General features: G+C 51.0%; 1 protein-coding gene across 4 annotated transcripts in view; it reads right to left on the bottom strand.

Moving 5' to 3' along the window:
- The window catches only part of BCORL1 (BCL6 corepressor like 1), a 64037-nt gene extending 50522 nt beyond the window's left edge, over nt 1-13515 (bottom strand). For 2 of the 4 annotated variants that reach the window (XM_047764423.1, XM_047764427.1), the window contains exons 1-2: nt 12685-12830; nt 12012-12122 (exon numbers count right to left, since the gene is read on the bottom strand). The gene's annotated coding sequence lies outside the window, so the exon portion shown is untranslated. Of the gene's footprint in view, nt 1-11048; nt 11913-12011; nt 12123-12684; nt 12831-13400 lie in introns of those variants that run through there. The other 2 variants (XM_047764425.1, XM_047764424.1) reach the window with 2 other exon arrangements.
- Between the last annotated feature and the right edge of the window lie 10938 nt (nt 13516-24453).

Below are 24453 nucleotides of genomic sequence, written 5' to 3'. Positions count from 1 at the left end.
GCGGCTGAAGACCCCTTATGTGCAGAACAACTGGTGCTGGCAACACATGGGACACGACTAGGGACACATAGCATGAAGTCTGCCCAATTTATACTCCTGCTTGGACTCTACCGTCAAGACAGTAAATTAGAAACTCAGTATCAAGAAGGCCTCCGTTAAATTAAATCTGGTAGTACTCCCCCAGGCCTCTTTTGGTTCCCATTGCCTTGTGACCTGGAAGCAATTATGACTTTTTAAAAAGAAAAAAATGAAAGAGCTGGAAAATATTCATCTTGAAGCCTGGCCCTGAAGCTGTCCTCAAGAGGATGGGCGTGGCCAGTAGACAGTAAAAGAAGGAGGGTTGGGTCCGTGATGACTAACAAGTAAAAACCAACTTTGGGACCTACTACTCCAATAGAAATCCAGAGCTATGGGCAAAGTTCCCACAAGACAGAGGTCTTTGCATTCAGATTTTACAGAAGCAAAGCAAAGACCACCCCATTACCCTATTTTGGGAAAAGCAGCACCGAAGAAGCCCCAGAGGAGCTCCAAGAGACCACTGGCACTGAGATCCTAGGGAGCGTGGAAAAGACCATGACTTCTACCTGGTCACTGGAGTGAGTGTCTTTAGAGAGATGTCAAAATGTCTCAAAATCACTGCTTTTTTGTTGTTTTGGTTTGGTTTTGGCTGCACCCAAGGCATATGGAAGTTCCTGGGCCAGCGATCGAATCTAAGCCGCAGCTGCGACCTATGCCACGGCTGTGGTAATTGTGGGATCCTTAGCCCGCTGCATTCCCGCAGGAACTCCTCAAAATCATTGTTTTCAGTAGGAAAGTTTACATGTACCCAACAAGGATAACCAACTGGTTTTAGATATGGAATCCTCACCACAAATTTTACCCTCTTTGGCCCTCTGCCTTTTTCTATGTGCAGGACTAGCTTTCCTATTTTCCCTCCTTAATCACATATTTGAAACCTCACCCCCGAATGAGGAAGTTCTTCTCATTTTAAGTGTTCCAATTTAATGACTTCCCATATAATGATATTCTAATATTTTCCTCAGGCTTTCCCCCTAGCATCGCTCTTTCCCTACAATTAACCAAATATCATTCCATGAAACTCTAGAGTCCCATACACTTGCCTCAATAACTTCACTTTGCGTCCCTGTGTGCAAAACACGTTCCTCTGTCACCATACACCACCACCACACACACACACACACACACACACACACACACACACAAAATCCACTGAGCAAGTGAAAGAGGAATGGTCTCTTTGCACTGTTCATTCCCACCTTCTGCCTAAGTCTATTCTAGAACTTCCTAGTTCCCCTGAGTTTTTTTCTATCCAAATAGTTCCACTGGTTCTACCCCAAGGGATCAGTGTTATAAGAGACACTGCATCTTGTTCCCAGATATATTCATTCCTGTATTTACTGAGAAGGCTAAGGAGTTGCCTGCACATGGCTCTAAAGACACCTTCATAGACTCCTTGGGTACCTCCATGTTTGAAAACCTTGCCTATAAACATTTATGAGACTTGGATACAAAGGAAGGTTATCTATCTGCTAAACACATGAGAGCTTACTCATTCAAATGAATGTTACCTCCAAAACAGTCACCTTGGGAGTCTGGACATTCATCTCAAACGAGTAACCTGGGCTGGCGATCTCTTTGGAGCTCTCCGGGTGAGCGTTACCATGCAAACCCTTCTCAATTCAAACCGCATCATTTTTTTAATCTCCTCACCCAGTGCTGAATCCCATCCACTCAGGGTCAATTGGATGTTTTAAAACTGCCAAAACCCATTCACAATCATCTAATCACGTAGCAGCAGCACCCTGGGAGAGTGACGTACACTCAGCCCTCGGTATCCGTGGGTTTCACATCTGCGGGTGTCTGACTCCAGGAACAGGAAACTGGCGCATGCGGATGCGAAAGGCGGACTACGACGTTCTTTCCACTCCGCGATTTTACATCAGGACCTTAAGCGTCCGCGGATTTTGGTATCTATCTTTATATACAGGGGGGTTCCTGGAACCAACCCTCCCCCCACCCCGCCCCGTGGATGTCGAGGGGCTACTGTACTCTAGCACCCAAAGCCTAAACTGTGGGGCGGGGGGGAACTTGGAGGACATTTTCAGCCACTTCTTAACCATCTCAGACACCTCACTATGTCTAGTTACTATGTCACCTACAAAAACTGAGAATAACACAAAACGACTGGCACAGACCAAAGGTAATCGATGTCAACAATGAAGTAGGAGAAACAAAAATTTTAATCTCTCATGTACATTTGCATACCACCAGATCACTTTAGCTTTTCCACCCACTGCCATACTTTTTTCCTTAATTCGAATAGTACTCACTTCCATTTCCTACTGTAAGGAAATTATTTCCCTCCATCTAAGGAAAATGCCTCATCATAGCTTTAAACTAGACTCAGGCTCTAGAAGTAAGATTTTGGACAACTTCTAGATGTCACAGGTATCTAGAAAACCTCAATACTCATCATGAAATTAATCAGTCCTTTTCAAAATGCAAAGCCACCTCAAAATATCACCCTAAGTAACTAAAGTCATCTTTTGAGCTCTTCTCATTTCTACTAGTTCAAAAACATAAGAGTTGGCTTTCCTCAATTTGGTCTTCAACAGGACCATGTGAATGTTTGGTGTGTCTTTCACACTCTGAGGTTGAATCATTGTAATCTGAGACTTGAATCCCTTTTGTGATGCTTCTGTGTCCTCCCTGCCATAAAGTGTGATAGTGGCCCTCAAATCCTCCATTTCAGCATATGGCACTCAAGATATGGAATTTTTCAGCTAAAGATTTCTCCTCACCAAACTTTGGATTTTTTTTTTTTTAGAGTCTCCTTGACCTCTTACACAAATATTTGGAAAGGCAATATCAGCCTGTTTTATTCTATTCTCTCACCTCAGCTATGAGTTTAATTATATATACATATATATATATGTATATATATGCTATGTATATATAAAAATTACGTTATATATGTTATACACACACACACGCGCATAACTTACTCAGAGGTACACACACACACACTATTAGCCCACAGAATTTCATACTCTCAATACTGGCTCTACCTGCTAACAGTCTATAGGTTTCTCAAGGCTAGAAAGAATATTTTCTACTTCTTTGAATAGCCCCTCCCAGTACTATCTAGCATGATACAAGGCTCACAATACATATCTGATAAAAACCTACTAAACTACGGGGAAAAAGTGAAACCTCCTCTACATCATACAGGACTCAAGAACCCTATGTAGAAAGCAATGCGGCCTCCTAGTTCCTGCTGTGGCGCAATGGGATTGGTGGCATCTTGGAAGTGTTGGGACAAAGGTTTGATCCCTGGCAGGGCACAGTAAGGATCTGGTGTTGCCACCGCAGCTGCGTCGTAGGTCGAAGCTGTGGCTCGGATTTGATCCCTAGCCTGGGAACTCCATATGCCTTGGGGGAGCCAAAAACAAACAAACAAAAAAAACAAAAACACATTGGGGCTATGGATTCCTTTTACTTCCCATGCTTTCTCATAAACTTTCTCTTCTTTTTTTTTCCTTACTTCCATGATTGAGAAATCACAGAAATAAACTAAAATTGGGCCAGGGTAAAACAATAAAGCCAACTTCCAATTATCTGAGTATGGCTTAGCCACAGCTAATTTTTAAACCTAGCCAACTTGTGGACAGCCTTCCACCACTTACAGTAGATGTGTGCTCGGGGAACAACTCATTTTAATATCTGCCCAAGCAGAATATAAATAGGAAGGAAAATCTGCTGGGGAAGGAGACAGTTAGGGAATAATAATGCATTTCCAAAGTCAAACAGAAATTATTAATTTGTTAATTCATCTACTGTTTTAAATTGGCCTGCTATTACTCTCCTTATATTGGCATGGCTGGTTGTTGGCATCAAAGTCCACTTCAGCTGCAGAAAAGGACTATATTTTACAGCCCATCATTTTTCTCTGCCCAAAAGTTTGGTTTGGGGTTACCTGAGCTGTTTGAGACATTAGTCTCTCCATCCAATCACTGATGAACATTCTTGTCATAAAGCCATACCAGACCCGGGCGCTATCTACCAGCTCTTGTAGAACTTCCAGATGTCAGAGACAGCTGGAAAGCCCAACCAGTCATAATTAAACACAGAAGCCCTTTTCAGAAAGCAATGGATTTTTAAAATGTCACCCTAGTAAACTAGGCTTGGGTCATTTTTACAGCATGGACCAAAATGTCCCTTGAAGTTTAGACTGGATAAACACTCTTCAGTTCCTGCTCTGAAATACTGAGCAGTATTACGGCACAGCTATTAAAGAAGCTGCCACTTCCACTCCAAAGGTGGATGCAATAACGTAGCGATGAGCCAAGTTAATTCTTCCTATCACACTGTAAATGCTAAGTATGTACTTATACAATAGAAATATGTAGAAAGAGCACAGAGAATCAAGATATAACGGGAGAGGGAGTTCCTGTTGTGGCTCAGCATTAACGAACCCGACTAGTATCCACGAGGATGCAGGTTCAATCCCTGGCCTCGCTCAGTGGGTTAAAGATACGGCATTGCCTTGAGCTGTGGTATAGGTCACAGATGCAGCTTGGATACCAAGTTGCTGTGACTGTGGCGTAGGCCGGCAGCTACAGCTCCGATTCACCCCCAGCCTGGGAACTTCCATATGACGTGGGTGTGGCCCTAAAAAAAAAGAGGGGGGGATAGAACGGGAGAACTCAAGAGCTATTGAGAGTTTTCTTCCTGCCATCATATTTACCACAGAGCGACATAAAAAGGTAATGTCACAGGACACAACTGAATAAGAAAAACTAGATTATATAGAATAATAGATGCCATCTACCAGGGGCCTGCCATGGATCTGGCACCATATAGGCATCATATCGTGTAATCCTCACAGCCCTGTGAGCTTGGGGTTGTCATCTCCTGTTTTATAAATGAGAAAACTGAGACTTAAGAAAGTTCCACCCGGCTATGAAGTAGACAAACTCTAACCTAAGGCTGTATGTCTCCAAAGGCCTCCAGGTAATTCCGATGCAGGCTACCAAAGTCTGAGGACCACTGGACGATACTAACTCATGCGCAGTGCCACTAAGTCATGCCGAAGGAAGCCTCCTCATCACCTTGCACATCCCGGTCGAGAGCGCATCCACTCACCACTCTGGGCTCAGAGCCACACGTGGTGCACTCCTCTATAGAACTTGGGAAGATGAAAACCTGCTTGTTCTCCTTGTCCCCGGACACCAGCATTATAACAAAACTTGACTGTACCCTTAAATGGCACCAACACTAAGATTTCTAGGCATACCTTAGCAATGAGGTAACCAAATTTTGTCTCTTAGCAGATAGTCAAAGAAGCCCGAAACACACAGCTTTGCCTGCCCCTCAGTACTCTCGATTCTTCACGGATGCTTAGCTTAAGGCCTTCTTAAAATCCAAATGTAGACCTAGCCTGCTTCACACACTCTCATGAATAAGCTGAAAATTGCCCCATTTTGCAAATAATAAATCATCTCTCTGCGAATTCATCACAATTCATTGATCAGGGAGAATATGACCTTGACATGCAGCCTGCAGCCACTTTTTAAACAATGATCCACTTTTTAATGTTTTATGGGGAAAGGGTGGCTTTAACTTTTTTTTTAAATAAAAAAGAGGGAACCAGACAGCATACTTGAATTATGGGGGTAGAAACAGAGTTAAATTTTACTCTTGACTAGAATTCAACTTTAGTTCACCAAAGAAAGTTTTCGTCATAAAAGAGTGCTTTTAAGTTATGCACAGTAGGAAAGGGTATGATTTAGAACGAGAACACTTTCTACATTATTTTAAGGATGGCCATTCAAAAACCGGCATTAATAAAGCCTAGTTTGTATGTGAGATTACATAAAATACTGTACTAGCATCCTAGTGGCCGAAAGATAGATTATTTCTTATTACCTCCCTTTCTGGCTGTTCTGACGCTGAACTCACACCCACCTGGCGCTCCAGCATTAAGAAATGTCCATTCTTTTGGAAAACTCAAAGATCTAGGGCCTTCCTCCCCCCACATGTAATCATCAGAGCCTTCTCCCTCTCTTGTATATTCCAGCCTAACACTTTCCACTTTCCCCGGCCCTCTCTGTTCCATTCCAGTGTTCACTTTCTCACCCAACTCAATCACGAACTCCTCCTCTCTCAGTCCCAGATGCTGGTTGACACTGGAAAGCAGCTTTCTATCCTCTGTGGAGGTTCTGTTCCATCTCAAACTTAGCCTAGAATCGATGAACCACTCCAGCTGTCCAACCCCTGATTAGGGCCTCTCCTCCATGCCCCCACCCCACCCTCCAATTCTGGCCCAAGGCTTTCAGGCCACTGTCCTTTATCCTGTTTCGTTCTGGAATTTCCATCATTCACCTCCCTATATCTAGGATTCCTCCCACTTGCAGACTGGAAAAACTGGTGTATTCCTACTTTCTCCTTCTTTCAAGGCCATTGTATTTAGGACGGTGAATTCCTTCCCCCATTCAGTATCCTTAGTCTAGATTTTCTAATTAATGCTTAGCCTCGTAAGCCCTACATCCCAGCTAACCTCTGCTTCCTGGGTCCTCCAAGGGCAGCAGCTATCAAAAGCAAGTTTTTACCTTCCCCACACCAGCTCCAGATGACATCTGAATAAACACCTTCCTCCTTTGGCTCATTAGCTCATCGTCTTTCTATATTCTGCATTTTTCAGCCTATACTATCTTTAAACTCCCTATTTACTTATGGGTAAATATATTTCTATTTCTTCCTACATATCAGTTTCTTCCCAACCTTATTTTTACCCAAGATCATCCTTCTCCCTTGCCCAAACCTTACCGATTCCAGCATGAAAGTGTAAAGAGCTTCAAAGGTTCTTCAAATTTTACTTTGGAAAACATCTTGGGAGATTTCAAGGTTCCACTTTTTTCTCGTTGGCCCTAACCTAGGACCAGTGATGATCACCTTTCTTCCCTCTTCACTGTCCCACCAACTCTCTTCTGACTTCCCTTTCTGCCTTCCTTCTTTCTAGTATGCAAATCTTTTCTCCCATAATTCTGTTCCCCTAAAAGAAGCCCTTCTCCAAAAGTAATTACCCAGAATCATCATGTTGAGATGCTCTACAACCTGTACTAACCTTTTTTCTTTTCTTACATAGTGGACTGTAGCACGAATAAAGCAAAGAGACCTTTGGAGGCACCCCCTTTTCTTCCCTAGAGAGTCTACACCACTGAGAAAGAAAGGGATCCTCCTTCTCTCCCTGTCCTCTCCTGGTAAATCAAAACAGCCAGATCTACAGGTGCCCTTGGTACAGATACCATTTCTTCCGGAACTCCCCTGCACTCTGCTGAATCAAGACTCCAACTGCAGAGCTTGTTAGGGACTCAGCTTTCCTCTGCTCTATCCCACCAATGTGCCATCTCTTCCTTGTGGCCTAAAGAACTAGACCTCCTTAACCCAGACAGCAGAGTTCCTTCCCCTTCCTCCACTAGTGACTTCTCAGAGTCAAAACAAAAAGAAACCTACCTACCTAGGCTGCAAAGCTAGTAACAGGGTTAGCCCTCTTAACAGCAATTTGAGTAAGGCTCTATGCCCCAAGGCCTGTGCCTCTTGTCCCCTACATCCATCCCAAGGGCAGCTACCTCAGTCACCATATCAAAAAAAATGAGTGTGGGAGTTCCTGCTGTGGTGCAACGGGATTGGCAGAGTCTCTGCAGTGCTGGGACACAGGTTCGATCCCTGGCCCCAGTGCTATTGCAGCTGCAGCATAGGTCACAACTGCGGCTTGGATCTGATCTCTGGCCCGGGAACTCCATATGCCATGGGGTGGCCAAACAAACAAACAAAACAGACGAGTCTGGGAGTTCCCTTGTGGAACAGCAGGTTGTCACTACAGTGGCCCAGGTCAATGCTATGGCATGGGTTCGATCCTTGGCCCAGGAACTTCCACATGCCATGGGCCCAGCCCCCCAATATATATATATATATATAAAGAGTCTGCTCAGCAATATCCACATAGCTTAGTCAAGATGGCCATGTCTCAGAGTTCCCTGGTGGTGCAGCAGGTTAAGGATCTGGCATTGTCGCTGCTGCGGCGCAAGTATGATCCCTGGCCTGGGGAACTTCTCCATGTTGCAGGCACAGCCCCCCCCCCCCAAAGATGGCCATGTCCCTCAACTCCGTCAGTCTTCAGGTTCTCTTAACTTACATCAGCAAGTCTCCTGCTTCTCCTACCTCCCCCAGTCTTTCCTACTAATTTTGCTCCTTCACCAAAATTTTACAGGTCCCCCCCACCCCCATGTTTTGCTTCTATTTGGAGCCTCTGGATGATTCTTGGGCTTAGGTTACCCCCCATTCAATCCCCAGTGGAATCCTCCAAATTTCTTTCCTACCTACTGTCTTCAGTTCTACATGGTGACATCACCACCCAATTTAAGTACCCCTAAACTCTACTCCATTGTGCTGCCTACCATCTCTCCCAAAATAAAGCTTCCTCTCTCCCAACATCCAAGGACAGGACAGGTAAACAGAGAACTAGATGACCTTTAAAGTCCCTTCCAACCTTGGAATTTTATTATCAACCCAATCCACTCCCGATCCCAAATGCATCTCCCATTCACCTCCCTCCCAAAACGTTTCAACAGCATGACTTTGAGAAATAGCCTTCTAAGTTGAAAGAACCATGGACTAACCAGGCTAATGCAAACCTACAGCTGCAGCCTCAGAAGTCTCACCAAAGATTTTTGCAATTGTACTCCACCTCTGCGCCACAGGGACTGCCTCCAAACTGCCTTGAGAGTATTCAGCTGTCGCATAAGTTGGCGGGCCCCCTTCTCACACTGGCATAAAGAGCCCCTAAACCCTGGGCTAGACGGATCCTCATCAAGGGACTCCTGTCCTTACTGTCTACTCTGGGAGACACCAAGAATGAATAAGTACCGCCGCATCGACAGCTTCACACAGCCAACATTGAAAATTTCAAAACAATAAAACAAAAACAGAGTGCTTCCACTGGAGGGGGGCCGCAATAGAAGGGCACCCCCACCGGCCTGCCAGGTTTGCAGTGTGCTTCCCTCCCGCCTTTCCCTTCGACCACGTCTTTCCCTACAACAATCTCCCTCACCTCCATAACGCGAAATCCCCAGCCGAGGTGCGGCCGGCTCCTCCCAGCCTTGCCCCGGACTTCCCTCTGGCCCTGCCTTCCTCTCGGCGGGACCCCGGCGAGAAGGGCCCCCTCCACCATCCAGTTCACCTCCCGGCCCCTTTCCGGGCCTCTGGGCACCCCCGCAGGGCTCTGTCCCGAAGCAGAACCTCGAGGAGCCAAGCCCACGAGGCCCGTCGCGGGACCCACCCCCCGCTTCCTTCTCCCAGCACCTCGTCCTCCAGGCACCCGGCCCCCGGGGCTCTTCGTCTTCGTCGTCCCGGCTTGTACCGCCCCCCGTCGGGGGCTCCACCCCCGCCTGCCCCCGCCCCCAGGACGGCCCCCTCCCCACCGCGCGCCGCTGGCGCCCTCTGCCCCGGCACGGGACTCCCTTTGGCCTCCGTTCCCCGCCCAGAAGCGGCGGCGGCGGCAACGGCTGCGGCGGCCCCAGCAGGAGCAGCAGCGGCGGCGGCAGCGGCGGCGGCGGCGGCAGCAGCGCCGCCCCGGCCCCGCCCCGCCGCCCGCCGGAGCCCCACGCCCCGCCCGCCCGCCCCGCCGCCGGACTGCTCCCCCCGAAGCCCACCAGTAAGCCCCCCCCACTCCTTAGCCGCGATTCGTTCGAATCCTGCTCCGCCGGGCCTGCTGTCCGTTCCTCACGCCCCTTAGGACCAGGGGTGGGGGAGCCCTGGGGTTCGCGGCCATCCCTCTCCTTCCTTCTCCAAGGGCTGGGAGGATTGCCCCTGAATCCCGAAACCCGGCCCCGTAACCGGAGCCTCCCTCCTTGCAGCCCTCGGCTTCCCTCTCAGACCCCTTGCCTCCAGGCCTGGCGCGAAGCGGGTGGAGAGCTTGCACGCCGGATCTCCCCCTTGGCTTGCCGGGGCTAGTATGTATTGCCCCCGATCTCATTCTCCTTCAATTTAAGCCCCCTCCCCGCCGCGCCCGGCCCGGCGGCCCCCGCCCCTAGAGCGAGGGCAGCGGAGCCAGGGCGCTCCGAAGTCATCCCCCGCCTTTTTTACAGGGACTCGGATAATTGCCCCTGCCCCCATCACAGCACTCCCACTCCCGAACCCAGGCCCCGCCGCCACCTAGGGGTACCCCTTACCCTACGGTTCCTGCACCCCGACACCAGGGAGAAAACAGCCCTGAAGAGCACCCGTCGCACCTCCCCTCTGAGGTTGGAGGGTATTTTCTCCTGGTCTCTTCAGGACTTCATCACGGACAGCCTCCCCCCCACCCCAAAAAAACAAGCCCTTTTTCGCCCTGCCCTGCTGGCCAGCCTCTCTTCGGGTCGTCGGATCCTCAGACCAGGGGGTTGGGGCCAGGTAGTTAAGAAGAACGTAGCCTCCACCCCCCTTTCTGAGGAGTGGGGTAATTCCAATGGTTCCCCCCCGCAGGATCAACCCGACCCCCGTTTCCATGGAGACCCCCGCCCAGCCGGGAAGAAGACTCGGATGGTGGCGAACAAGTCTCACCTGGCTAAGGGAGAAGGGGTGAGGAGGGGGTAGGGTAGGGCAAGGATGGGGTACGAAGGTGGGAAGTGGAGGGGAGCTGTCCCGAAGGGAGGGGCGAGGACAGAGCGAGCTCCAGGGAGCGCTACGTCCGGGGACACAGAGAGGACGGCGCCCCCGGGGGGCAAGCAGAGCGGCCGGGGGGCGAAGAAGGGACAGGGTTGGGGAAAGGCTGAAGGTAGAAAGAAGCGGGTGGGGGATACGAGAAAGCCGGGGACTCAAAAGGGGTGGAGGGGTTGGGGGAGAGAAAAAAAAGACGCACCTGTTCCCGAGTCGGCTCCGCGGGGAGGCTCAGGCCGCCACCCGGACTCCCGCTTACCCCCTCGGAGCCACCACCCGCCTAATACTACCCCGATCTGATGCCCCCTCCGCCCCTTATCGCCACCGACCTCCTTCTCCTCTCTTTCGGCGGCGGCGGCGGTCGGACTCTAGGAACTGAGAGGAAGAAGGGAGGGCTCAGCAAAGCGGAGGAGAGACAGAGCCACACACTGGCAGCAGCCGCGGCGAGCGAAAGAGTGAGGGGGAGAGCGGTGTGTGTGTGTGTCTGTGTGTGCGAGCGAAGCCTGGTGGAGTGGGTGCCGGTCGCAGGGCTCGCCGGGAAGTGGAGTCCGATCGGGTTCGCGGGCGGCGCCAGCCCCCGCTCCGCAGGACTACAGCTCCCAGAATGCCGCCTGTGCGGGGGGGGAGGAATGGGGAGGAGGAGGCGAAGGGAGGGAGCGAGCAAGAGAGGGAGGGACGAAAGCAGGGAGCAAGCGGCGGCGAAGGGGGCAGAGCCAAGCAGCCCCGGTGACACTGGGAGGGGAGGGGAGGAGGAGGGGATCGCTGCGAGGACCGAGCGGATTCCGGAGAGGGAGGCAGCAGTGGCTGCTGCAAGCCGGGCAAAAAGCTAGACTCCCAGGAGAGGCGGAGGCGCTCAATCCGAGGGGCTGCAGGAACCCCACGCCCCCCCCGTACGCCCCACGAAGGGGGAGGTTGAGGAAGGGAAAAGATCAGTGCCCCACGGCCAGGGGTTTCTCTTTCTTCCAACGCTTTCCACCTTATGCCCCGACCTGACTTTCTCAGGCCACCGGTGCTGGATCCAGTGTGCAAATCCAGAGATCCCAGATCTCTCCTGCCCCGCAGCACAGAGCAGACGCATTCAGTCCCCTTCTCCCAGGGGCCTGAGGGAGGCTCCCCTTGCTGGCAGGGCGTGACTCCCCCCTTCTTCCCGCCCCCCCCCGTCGCCACCCCCCCACCTCCCTCCCCGGAACCCCTCCCTTGAAGCCGGGGCTCGCGTCTCCCTCCCCGCCAAGAAAGGGAGTCCATCGGGGGAGACTACCCAGCCCCCTCCCTTATACTGGGCCCTTACCCACCAAAATCCCCTTCTTGGCGCTGCCCCCTCACTGAAGTAATAGTGGGGGTGACCGGAGTTGGACTGGTGGCTACTTTCCCTCCGAGACTAGCCGTCCTTGGCCACACCGACCCTGTGTAGAGATAGAGAAGAACATTAATACTCCCGTTCCCCCCCTTCAAGTTCGGATCCCCGTGGAAATGGCTCACAAGAAAAGAGGGGTTGGTAGTTGAAGTGAGCTGGGGATGAATCCCAATCCTTAAACCTCATCCCAGGCGTGGAAATCCAGGGATTCGTCCCTTTTCCTTAAAAGCCATCAAATCGCTTGGAGGGGGGAGTTAGTTGGGGGTAGATTATCCAAACCCCAATGTCCACGCGACTCGTAGCGACGCTACATGTAGGAATAAGATACGAACTAGGCTGCCGCCGCGAGAGAAAAAGTATACCCCCCCCACGCCGTCGTCCACCCCCAAACACACACCCCTAGAAGAGTCAAATGGCCGAGGAGGTGGGGGGAGTCGGTGGGAGTGCTGGAGAGTGAAAGGGTTGTGGCAGGGAGGGTCCGCGGCCCCCTGAGAGCAGAATCCAGATGCTAAAGAGGTGGGGGGGGGGGTGCGGCATAATTGCAGACAGTGTCTCTCCTCGCTTTTCCCGGAATCGCCGCCGAACACCGTCTAACACTCGTAGTTGCTTACCAGTCAATCCCCTAGACCCATTTGTGCGCGTGAGGCGGCCGGAGCCCGGGAAGCCCGGGCACAAACTCCGCGGAAGCTGGCCTTCGCCGCCGCCGCGCTGCCGCGGGCCTCCCTCCCTCCGCTGGCGGCCCCGCCGATCTACCTTCGCCCCCGGCCGAGGCCAGACCCCGCTCGCAACTCCACGCCCCTACTCCACCCCCGGCTCCCCCTCCCCTCGCCCTCTCCCCGCGGGTCCGGCCCAGCCCCTAGCGCCGCCCCGCCCTACCGCTCGGTCCCGAGCCCAGCAAGTGCCCCGAACTCGCCCCCCGCCCCCACGCCCAGGCCACTCCGGCCGGGCCTGGTTTCCCCCTCCCGCCGCGCCCCGCCCCCGAATCCACGTCCTACTTCGCCACCCAACTCGGCCCGGTCCGGGTTCGGCCAGCGCCCAGGCCACCGGAGTCCCCGGTTCGGTCCGGTGTACGGCCACCCACCCCGCCCTTGCCTGGGTGCCGGCCTGGCCCGCTGCCTGCGCCCGCCGAGCCGACTCAGGCGTTCGGTCCGGGTCCGGATCCCGGTGCCGGCCTCGGTCCCGGCGGCGTTGCCGCGTCTCGCCACGAGGGCTCGGTCCACGCAAGACCCGAACCCGCGCGGGGTGGGGGCCGCGGAAAACAAGTTTCTTTATCTTCCCTCCGCCCCCGCCACAGGGCCGCGCCCCCCCCCCACGGCGCCCCCTTCACCTGGGCATAGCCCCTTGGCCCCTGTCGCAACTTTGCTCTTCTCCACGCTGCCGGGGAAGCTGGCGAAGCGGGAGGAGGAGGGAGGTGGCGGGGTGGGTGGGGGGGGGTGCTGGGATCAGGCCGCTGGGCTCCGGGAGGACACGTGGGGGAGGAGGGGAAGGAGGAGGAGGAAGGGGGGGCGGGCCTGCAGTTCTCGGGGCTCCCCCTGCCAGCCCCGGGGAAGCCGGAACCTCGCCGGGCAGCCGCAGACCCCGCACTGGCCACGGGGGAAGAACGGAGCCACCTTCTTCGGCCAGCCCCTGGCTCCAGGAAGGAGGGGGGGGCGAGCAACGCCGCACGGGGTCGGAGAGCGAACGTTTTCGCTCGAGCTTTATGTGACTCTCTCTCTCTCTCGCTCTCTTGCTCTCTCGCTCTCTCGCTCTCGGTTTAGCCTCAGTGTATTGGGGGGTAGGGTCTTGCTTGCTGGGGGGGCGCCCCCGCCGGACGCCCCGCCCCTCCCCCGGTCCCCCACTTCCCTAACCCGGGCGACCTCGGTGCGTGGCTCCGGCGCTCTGGCACTGAGGCCGCCCGCGGGTGCAGCCCCGGCCCCGGCGCCGAAGTGGGACAGGTGCTGGGGAAGGGAAAATGCCGGGGCTTGCTGCCTCGCCTCGCGTCTCCGGGGCGGCCCACCCTTCGTGGCAGCCTCCCGGGCTGCAACAACCCCACACACACACACCGGGCAGACCTCCAAAGGGCAGCCCTCGGCCTGGGCGTGGAGGCATCGGGGGCGCGCGGGGGGGTGGGGTGGGCAGGAGCGAGAGGCCCGAGGGAGGAAGGAGGAGGGGGACGAAAGGTCTGTAAAGGGGGAAGCCTGCACGACTTGGGCCGAAAACCTGGCTCGAAGAGGGCTGGGCTTCTGCCCGCTTTCCCGGGGCTCCTCAGTCATCAGACTGAACCCCTTGACCCCTACCCTTTACCCTAACGACTCCTTGCCTGGCCAAAGGAATAAATCCTCGTTTGTGTTTACATCCCAGGCTATCCCCAGGACTGAAGGGCTGAGAAGCCTGCGGTCCACATTGGAACTCTGATGACTTTACATTAACTCGGAGGAGGAGAGCAGCTTGCGATGGAGCTGAAGCTGCCGGCAGACTTGCTTTCAGTCTAAGGGTGTTTCTTAGCAGCTCCAACCCTGAGTCCGTGGTGGGGACTTCAAAGGCATCTCCTCAGTCTAGAGAGTACTAGGGGAGGTGGCCAGCAGTTCCTGGAGGGTTCAGGGCTTTGTAAATGGAATGTGCAATGAATAGCAGGAATTTGAAAAAAAAATCTTTATGTGCAGATATATTGATATTATTTATTATACATTTATCTATACTAAGGAAGCCAGAGGGTGATTTGGACTAGAAGGAAGCCCTGCAGGATTAATGTCTTCCTCCTCATCCTCCCCACCCCCCTCCTTTGTCCTAGGCCCAGAGGTACCATCTTTAAGCTACAGGGTGTCTTCTCTCCTTTGGAAGGACTTTAGAGATGGCAGTTGAGACTTGCCTGATATGTCTCCCTCACCTGGTTTGAAGGATGTGTGTGAGTATTGCAGAGGAGGGCAAGCCACTAAGGCTGAAGTGGCTTTGCTATTGTCCGAGTGTCTCTGATCCCTCTTGCTTGTTCTCACCAACCTCAAAATCCATGGCCAACAATGTAGACATACCACTTGCCATTTTCCTTTGCTTTGGGAACTTCTTCATTGGTTATTTTACTTGACCACTCCCACCCTGTCATGAGCTACACACACACACACCTTAAAAAGCATTTGGCCTAAGTTGCACCAAGGGAAAGTGAAGGTTGGACAAAGATTTGTTTAAGCTAATCAACATATGAACTTAAAATGCATTATTAAGGGGGGGAGGAAATTGCCTCTATTGGGCCTGATAATGCAGGCCCCACCAATTCTGCTTTGATTTAAATTGGCTGTCTTCACTGATTTTAATTAATCTGGTAATTATTGAATCTCTATGTCTCTTAAGGCCCTTAGGGCCTTAGGGCTACTTTGCTCCTTGACTTGAGGCTGAAACGGATTCTAGACACCTCTGTTCCCACTTGTTTGTGTCTCACCATTTGGCTGCATCATTTATCTGGCGAAATGAAGGTTGGGGCAAGATGGTTATTTCCTGGCTGAAGCTCTAGCTTTTCTGAGCCCTTTCCTGTTGGGGGCCACACTTCCTGCCCTACAGGAGATGATGGGAAACTAAGGAGCAGGGTGGGAAGAGCTGTGGGAAACCTTGTAAAGAATGTAGATATTAATGATTATTTTATTTGAGGCTAGAACCGCAACATCATCATAATAATACTTTACCTTTGTACACCATTACAGTGTTTACAAAGTCCTTTCACTTGTGTTGTTTCATTTGTTGCTCACTCCAACTCTTGATTTTGTAATTGAGGAAACTGAGTCCAGGAACAGCTATGAGTAGCTTGCTCAAGGTCCCATAGCTAGTGGGTTCCCAAGCCAGGACTCAACTCCAGCAGTCTTGTCTCCACATCCAGAGCTCTTTTTAATGGTATAGGGCTTCCATTTCATGTCAAAATACTCCTTTTCAGGCAGATTTTTTTTTTTGGTTGGGGTTTTGGGGTTTTTTTGGCCACGCCCTCAGCATGCAGAAGTTCCCAGGCCAGGGGTCAAATCCTCGCCACAACAGTAACCAGGGTCACAGCCAGGACAACACCAGATCCTTAACCACTGAGCCACCAGGAAACTCCTAGTGTTTTTTTTTTTTTTTTTCCTAATTGTTTCTCCCATCAATAACAGCTGAACTCAGAGAAGCAGCTTGGTGTAATGGAAAGAGCATTGGTTGAAAAATTCTAAGGACCAAATCCTAGTCCTGTCTCGTTGACAGCTAGACCACAGCAAGCCTTAACATTTGAGTACTGCCAGCCTGATGCCAGGTACTGTGTTTTAGGTCTTCCCCTTGCTCTAATGCACCTGTCCTACCTCCCTCATAGGGATGGTGTAGCCTCTCCAGGTGTAGCACAGAGAGCTAGGGGTCACATTGGCCTGGACCCTGCCCTCCCAAGCTAACCAGATGAAACAGGGCACTGGGGGGGGGGAGCATCCCAGGGTAATTTAGGCCCCAAGCCAACCTCTGGCTAAATTCATAGGATAATTGCTTCAATTCTTTGCTTTGTTCTGCAATCATAGGACTTGTCTCTCTGGTAAAAACAGCCCAGCCCTGTGACAACAACAACAGCAACAACAATAAACTCCCAGTGGTTTAGATCTTTAGTGTGTCAGATGAAGCAGATTTGCAGCTTCTGGTCATCCTTCCATCCCCTGCACCCCAGTCAGTTGAAGGTGAAGTCAGATTTGGAACCTAGGGTCCCAAGGCCACCAAAGGGCTCATTCTAAGTTACCCCAGTTGAAAGCGGATCAGGGGAAATCAGGGTATAAAGCCTTGCAAGTGTGGGGAAAGAGCAGGGCTGGGATGAGGTCAATAAGGCTGACCATGGGTTACACTGTGTGCTCTCAAATGTTTCACTTTATGTTCTGGGAGGGGCCACAGGGGAAAATTCATTGCCCTTATTCACGTAAATCTCAACTGCACAAACTCTACTGCAGCAGGTTGCTGCTGGAGATACATTCCAGCGGCTCTCTACAGCTGAGGAAGGCCTGGTCTCTGCCCTCTCAGAGCCCCCCGGTCTAGATGGAGAGACAGTGTGTCTGGTTAAACTTAACTCTGTAAACAACCAACAACCTTTCTGGATTTTATAGCCAAAGTGGGGGGGTGATGAGGAAAGGGGCTAAAATCCCCCCAGAGGCCTCTCCAGGTCAAGCCTCCCCCCCCCCCTTCCCTAAGACTCCTAGGCACTTAAGGTTCTTAATCAATCAGACAGTGTTACAAGTGGAAGGAACTCTAAGAAATCATCTGCCCTCCTGAAAAACTGGCTGCGGCTGTCCATGCAGGACAAAATCAAGTCCATGAGCCTTCACCTACCTTTCAGGGCCTTCCGGCCTCCTTTCCTTCCATGTCCTCTGCTCTCATCAAACTGGCCCTCTTGCCAATCCTTGGCCAAGACCAGCACTTCCCTGACTGCCCCCTCAGCTTTCTCTATGCCCTTCTCTGCTTGTTGAAATCCCATTCAAGCATTCCTCAAGCCGGCTCCTTCCTGCCACCTTCCCTGACCCCGACTCCCTCCCGACTCCCTCCTTAGCTGTACCCCCACAGTCCTGAGCTAGTCCCTTTATTTAGCACCTCTACGCTCTGCCTATCTATCTCTCCCACCAGATTTTCCCTGCCTCGGATGAAGGAACTCAGTATTTCTCATCTGTGTATCACAGCCTCCTTCCTCTCCTCCCAACATCCCCCACCCTGGCACAGAGTATGCCCTCCACACGGGTTTTTTTTTTTTTTTTAATTAATTAATTAATTGATTTTTGTCTTTTTAGGACCACGCCTGCGGCATATGGAGGTTCCCAGGCTAGGGGTCCAATCGGAACTGTAGCTGCTGGTCTACACCACAGCCACAGCAACACCAGATCTGAGCCTACACCATAGCTCACGGCAACGCCGGATCCTTAACCCGCTGAGTGAGGCCAGGGATCAAACTCATAACCTCATGGTTCCTAGTCAGATTTGTTTCCGCTGCACCACAATGGGAACTCTATCTACAGGTGTTTGTTAAATGAAGGAATGAGTGGATCATCTAATCCAACCCCCTTATTTTATAGGGGGGGAAACTGAGACCCAGACCTGGCTTCCCTTCTTACCCATTATTACTCTGGGTTTTTTGTTGTTTTGTTTGTTTGTATTTGTGTGTGTCTTTTTACGGCTATACCCACAGCATATGGAAGCTCCCGGGCTAGGGGTCAAATCAGAGCTTCAGGTGCTGGCCTACACCACAGCCACAGCAACACAGGATCTGAGCCACATCTGCGACCTACACCACAGCTCACGGCAATGCAGCGCCAGACCCTTAACCCACTTGAGTGAGGCCAGGGATTGAACCTGCTTCCTCATGGATACTAGTCAGGTTTGTTACTGCTGAGCCACAACAGGAACTCCTTATTCAGTTTTAAATCTTGATCCTTTTTAGTCTTTCTCTTACCATGTAGTGCTTTCACACACAGTGTCTGAAGTTAGACGGACGTGGTTCGAATCTTGGCTCCAGCACTTCGTAGCCATATACCTTTGGACACTTGACTTCTCTCTGAGCCTCAGTTTTCTCATTTATGAAATGGGGCCCAGGAGTTCCTGTCTTGGCTCAGCGGTTAACCAATCCCACTAGGAACCATGAGGTTGCGGGTTCGAACCCTGGCCTTACTCAGTGGGTTAAGGATCCGGCGTTGCCGTGAGCTGTGGTGTAGGTTGCAGACGCGGCTCAGATCCTGCGTTGCTGTGGCTCTGTGTAGGCTGGCTGCTACAGCTCTGATTCCGATTCGACCCCTAGCCTGGGAACCTCCGTATTCCATATGCCTCGGGAGCAGCCCTAGAAAAGGCAAAAAGACAAAAACAAAAAACAAAAAACAAAACAACAAAAACAAACAAACAAACAAAAAAACGGGGCCTAATAGGAGTTCCCTACTAGCTCAGCGGCATTGTCACTGCTGTGGCTAGGGTTTGATCCCTGGCCTGGGAACTCCCACATGCCTCAGGCACCACCAAAAAGAATAAAATAAATAAAAATAAATTTTAAAAATAAAAAAATAGGAGTTCCTGTCGCTGCTCAGCCATAGTGAACCCGACTAATGTCCATGAGGATGCAGGTTCCATCCCTGGCCTCACTCAGTAGGTTTAAGGATCCAGTGTTGCCATGAGCTGAGGTGTAGGTCACAGACATGGCTCAGATCCCCTGTTGCTGTGGCTGTGGCGTAAGCCAGCAGCTGTAGCTCTGATTTGACTCCTGGCCTGGGAACTCCCATAGGCCACAGGTGCAGCCCTAAAAAGAAAAAAAAAAAAGTTTAAATACATTAAATGGGGCCTAATATCTCCTGAAAATGTTTCAAGGATCAAATGAGTTTTTTCTTTTTCTTTTTCTGGCTGCACCTGCGACATATGGAAGTTTCCAGGCTAGGGGTTGAATGGGAGCTGCAGCTACAGCCCTACACCACAGCCACAGCAACTCGGGATCCAAGCTGCATCTGTGACCTAAACCGTAGCTTGTGGCAATGCTGGATCCTTAACTCACTGAGCAAGGCCAGGGATTGAACCCACCTCCTCATGGAGACTATGTCAGGTTCTTAACCTGCTGAGCCACAATGGGAACTCCCAAATGAGTTCTTATATAGTAAGCACTTAGAAAAGTGCCTGGCCCCTAGAAGACACCCCATATTAGCTTTTGTTCATTTTTTGTTCATTTGTTTTATTGGTTTTTTTGGCTGCCCCACTGCATATGGAGGTCCCAGGCCAGGGATCAGATGTGAGCTGTAGTTGTGACCTATGCCTCAGCTGCAGCAATGCCAGATCCTTAACCACTCTGCTTCAGGATCGAACCTGCATCCCAGCGCTCCAGAGACTCTGCTGATCCTGTTGCTCCATAGCGGGAACTCTAGTTTTTTTGTTTCTTTCTTTTTACCTTGAGGAGTTTTTAAAAGGTTCAGAGCTTGGGAGCATCTGCTTCATTCAAGCCTGGGAATAAAAGCCACAACCTGAATATAGAGAAAAAGGTGTATTTTTTAATAAGGTGTATCTTTGAAGAGTAGAATGGAATAAAATTTAGCGAGACCTTTCAGTCAGTCAAACTGTTACCTAGTCCTCCAAAGAAGCTAAAGACGATTGAGAATAGCACTTAGGGAGTTCCTGTCGTGGCACAGCAGAAACCAATCCGACTAGGAACCATGAGGTCATGGGTTTGATCCCTGGCCTCGCTCAGCAGGTTAAGGATCCGGTGTTGCCAGGAGCTGTGGTGTAGGTCACAGACACAGCTGGGATCTGGCATTGCTGTGGCTGTAGCTCCGATTGGACCCCTGGCCTGGGAATCTCCATATGCCGTGAGTGTGGCCCTAAAGAGAGAAAAGACGACAAAAATGAAAATAAAAGAGAGAGAGAGAGAAGAGCACTTAGTCCAGTGGCCCACATTCAGTGGGAATGCACCAAATTCCATTTCCTGGAGCGGCTGTGGCGGTGACTTGGTGCAGGCTGAGGGATGCTGGCACGGGACTGAAGTGCCCTTCTGAAACTACACATACCATTCTCACCCCAATCCGTGTGTCTGCCCTTCAGCTCCCCGTCACCTGGCCAAGTCCTTCAAGCCCCACCTCTGAGAAGCTTTCTCTGAATGCTTTTGCCTCTGAACTCTTGGACCCCGAGGTAAGTACTGATTAGCACTTCGTTCTTTTCTGTGCCCTGTGTCTTAGTTCTACATCTCCATCTGAGGGCAGGTACCTTGTCATAGTCACAGTACCCGGCAGCATTGGAGGACGTAGCGCTCCATGAATATTTTGGGATCCTTTGACAGTAAGTAAGTAGTGGGGGCTTGGGACCCTCCAAGCCCTGCCCACTGCATGGTCTCCCAACCCCCCAGCCCTCCCCACACCACACTTCTCAAATCAACCACTCCCAGGACACCCCAGCCTTTTCAGTAAGTATCTAAGGAGGGCAAGTGCCAGCCCCACACAGCCCAGCATAGCGCTTCCAATATTGACACACTAGAGTAAGCACACGGGTTGGCTGCTATAGATAACTCGGTAAAAGATACTATGCCTGTTTGGGGTCTGTGTGTTTATATGTAGTCCATGTGTCTGTTCTTGCTCATTAAACTTCAAGGGGCTTCAGAGGAAGAATTGTCCATTTGGGGAAGACAGTCAAAATGATGATTAAAAGGGAGTTTGAATTGCGGCTCAGCGGGTTATGAACCTGCTGGCAGCTACAACTCTGATTCAACCCCTAGCCTGGGAACCTCCATATGCCATGAGTGCGGCCCTAAAAAGACAAAAAGACAAAAAAAAAAAAAGTGGAAGAGTTCCCATAGCGGCTCAGTGGAAATGAATCTGACTGGCATCCATGAGGTTGCAGGTCCTATCCCCAGCCTCAATCAGTGGGTTAAGGATCTGGTGTTGTCATGAGCTGTGGTGTAGGTCACAGATGCAGCTCGGATCCCATGTTGCTGTGGCTGTGGTGTGGGCCGGCACCTATAGCTCCAATTTGACCCCTAGCCTGGGAACCACCATATGCCACTGGTGCAGCCCAAAAAGACCAAAAAAAAAAAAAAAAAAAGTTGAGACCTGGACTTGAGATTTTTTTAAAAAAATATCCAGGAAGCCAGTGCTCCGCCCTCAATACCTACTCAGTTTAAATGCTGACATCACAATTACTCGAATTTAATATACACAAGCATCACTTGGGGGGATGAGGGACAGTCTTGTCAAAATTCAGATTCCAAGGCACCCTCCCACCCAGGGTCTTACTGAATATGTCTCGGATGGTGCCTCATATTCTGAATTTCTAAGAATTGCTACTAGGAAATCAGAACCAGAGGACTCTTGCACAACACCTTGAAAGACATTGAGCACTTTTTCTATTTTCTTTTTTTTCTTTCTTTTTTTTTTTTTGTCTTTTTGCCTTTTCTAGGGCCGCTCCCACGGCATATGGAGGTTGCCAGGCTAGGGGTCTTACCGGAGCTGTAGCCACCGGCCTACACCAGAGCCACAGCAACACAGGATCCAAGCCGCGTATACAACCTACACCACAGATCATGGCAACGCCGGATCCTTAACCCACTGAGCAAGGCCAGGGATCGAACCCAAAACCTCATGGTTCCCAGTCGGATTTGTTAACCACTGCACCACGACAGGAACTCCCACTTTTTCTATTTTCATCTTCACCAGGGGTCCCCAAACTTTTCACTACCAGAGGTTTCCTTCTTTCTCCTCATGCCTCCCCCCACTTTTTGGCTGCCCAGTGGCATATGGAGTTCCCAGGCCAGGGATCGGAGCTGAGCCGAAGTTGCAAGCTATTGTGCAGCTGCAACAATGCCGGATCCTTTAACCCGCTGTGCCAGGCCAGGAATTGAACCTGCATCCTGGAGCTGCAGAGACGCTGTCAATCCCATTGCACCACAGTGGAAACTCCTTGAACACCTCCCCCCCTTTTTTTTTTTTTGGTCTTTTGTAGGGCTGCACCAGGGCAAGAGGGAGTTCCCAGGCTAGGGGTCAAATCAGAGCTACGGTTGCTGGCCTACGCCACAGCCACAGCAACTCGGGATCCGAGCCACATCTGTGACCTACATACACCACAGCTCACGGCAACGCCAGATCCTTAACCCACTGAGTGAGGCCAGGGATTGAACCCAGGTCCTCATGGTTATTAGTTGGGTTTGCTACTGGCTAAGCCACAACAGGAACTCCCTGGACCCCCCCCCCATTTTTTTAATACACAGTTATATGTCACTGAATGTGTGCCAGACACTGTACTAGGGATTTCACAACTTCTAACAATGCCACAGAATGAACACTATTATTTTCCCCTTTTACGGATGAAGAAATTGCAGCATATAGAGGTTCAGTGACTTGCCCAACGTTGCCCAGCTAGTAATTTTTTTTAATTGAGGTCAAATTTCACAAAACATAAATTAACAATTTTTTTTCTGGAGTTCCTGTTGTTGCTCAGCAGTAATGAACCCAACTAGTATCCATGAGGACTTGGGTTCAATCCCTGGCCCCGCTCAGTGGGTTAAGGATCCAGCGTTGCCGTGAGCTGTGGTGTAGGTCGCAGAAGCGGCTCGGATCCCACTGTTGCTGTGTCTGTTGTGTAGGCCAGCAGCTACAGCTCAGATTCGACCCCTAGCCTGGAAACCTCCATATGCCACGGGAGCAGCCCTAAATAGATAAAAGACAAAAAAAAATTTTTTCTTTCTTTTTATCATTGCACCTGTGGCATATGGAAGTTCTTGGGCTAGGGGTCGAATTGGAACTGCAGCTACAGACCTATGCCACAGCTTGTAGCAGTGCTGGATCCTTAACCCACTAAGTAAGGCCAAGGATCAAACCCAAATCCTCATGGACACTATGTCAGGTTCTTAATCCACTAGGCCACTACGGGAACTCCACGACGGTGCAATTAACTGACATTTAGTACCTTCACAACATTATGCAGCCACCACCTCTCCCTAGTTCTTAAGCATATTCATCACCACAAAATTAAACTCCACACCTCTTAAACGGTTCCTCCCTTTCACTCTCCCTCCAGCCTCTAGCAACCTCTTATCTGCTTTCCGTTTCCACGTTTCTATGAATTTACCTATTCTCAATAGTTCATTTAAGTGAGATCATATAACATGTGGCTTTTTGTTTCTGGCTTCTTTCACTTAGCATCATGTTCCCGAGGTTCCTCTGCATTGTAGCATGTATCTTTTTTTTGCGGGGGGGGGGGGGGGCGGGCACCTGCAGCTTGTGGAAGTTCCCAGGCTGGGGTTGAATCAGAGCTGTAGCTTCCGGCTTATGCCACAGCCACAGCAACTTGAGATCCAAGCCATGTCTGTGACCTACACCACAGCTCACAGCAATGCCAGATCCCCGACCCACTGATCGAGGCCAGCAATCAAACACAAATCCTCATGGATACTAGTTGGATTCGTTTCCACTGGGCCACAAGGGGTACTCCTGCAGCATGTATCTTCATTCCTATTTATGGCTAAATACTATTCCATTGTATGGATGTACCACAGTTTGTTTATCTGTTCCCAGCTAATAAGTTTTGAAGTCTGGATCTGAATCCAGGCAGTCTGTTTCCAGAGTCTGCGTTCTTTTTTTTTTTTGTCTTTTCTAGGGCCGCTCCGGCGGCATATGGAGGTTCCCAGGCTAGGGGATCCAATCGGAGCTGGAGCCGCCGGCCTACACCAGAGCCACAGAAACGCAGGATCTGAGCCTCATCTGCAACCTACACCACAGCTCACGGCAACGTGGGATCGTTAACCCACTGAGCAAGGCCAGGGATCGAACCCGCAACCTCATGGTTCCTAGTTGGGTTCATTAACCACTGTGCCACAATGGGAGCTCCAGAGTCTGCGTTCTTAATTCTCTGTTTCAAAATATCTACTTAAACAGAATATATTTTCAAGTAATAATTTTCTGCTGAATAATGTATCTGAT

Source organism: Phacochoerus africanus, chromosome X (assembly GCF_016906955.1).
Source record: "Phacochoerus africanus isolate WHEZ1 chromosome X, ROS_Pafr_v1, whole genome shotgun sequence".
Lineage (NCBI taxonomy): Eukaryota > Metazoa > Chordata > Mammalia > Artiodactyla > Suidae > Phacochoerus > Phacochoerus africanus.
This window is presented reverse-complemented; position numbering and strand designations above follow the sequence as displayed.